Below are 723 nucleotides of genomic sequence, written 5' to 3'. Positions count from 1 at the left end.
ATGGAAGATATTTAGTCACTTAGATCTTCTTCACAGGGACCTAATAAACAAAAAATCTCATAAGGGAATTGGTATTTACAGTGTTTAATTTGCAAGTTGGTCAGGGTGGTTCAGAAACATTGTAATGAAAATATAAAGCATTAACAGTAGGTAGATTTTTAAGTATGAAGCTTCCATCAGTTAGATATTTGTTTGTTCATTCAGTGCTTTTGCTGGAATGCCTGGTGGACACAATGCAGATATCTTTTTGGGGCAGCAAAATACATCTGATTTAGGGAGATAGTTAATTAAAACTCTCTAATTATATGTGTTCATCAGCATGTCCTTGGTGGGTGCTGAGAACACTTGACTGATTTCTATTCTTGATATCCCCAGCATTGATTCATTTTTCCAGTGGTGGTGATAGGTTGATAGTGCTTATATTCAGGCATGCAAATAGCTTTTCTCTTTCAGGTAAGTGAGAGAATGTGGCTATGTTGCAGGAGAGATTGTGTGTAATTTAGCTGTGGTGCAGGTGCTAGTCAAAATGAAATATGCATGGTTACATGACAAAGACTGTTCCTTGGGTTTGAGGACATTCCAGTGACATGCATAGACTGATCCCTGCTTGCCACTCTGAGGCACATAATAAAATAAGTGGGGTGCAGCAGTGGTTATGGGCCAAGCCACTCACTATCTCTGCTGTGGTTAGGGAAGTATTTTCTGCTGGGGACCAAGGCCTCA

This window comes from Suncus etruscus, chromosome 7 (genome assembly GCF_024139225.1).
Source record: "Suncus etruscus isolate mSunEtr1 chromosome 7, mSunEtr1.pri.cur, whole genome shotgun sequence".
Taxonomy (NCBI): Eukaryota; Metazoa; Chordata; class Mammalia; order Eulipotyphla; family Soricidae; genus Suncus; species Suncus etruscus.
The sequence above is the reverse complement of the archived record's forward strand: the minus strand, read 5'-3'. Positions refer to the sequence as shown.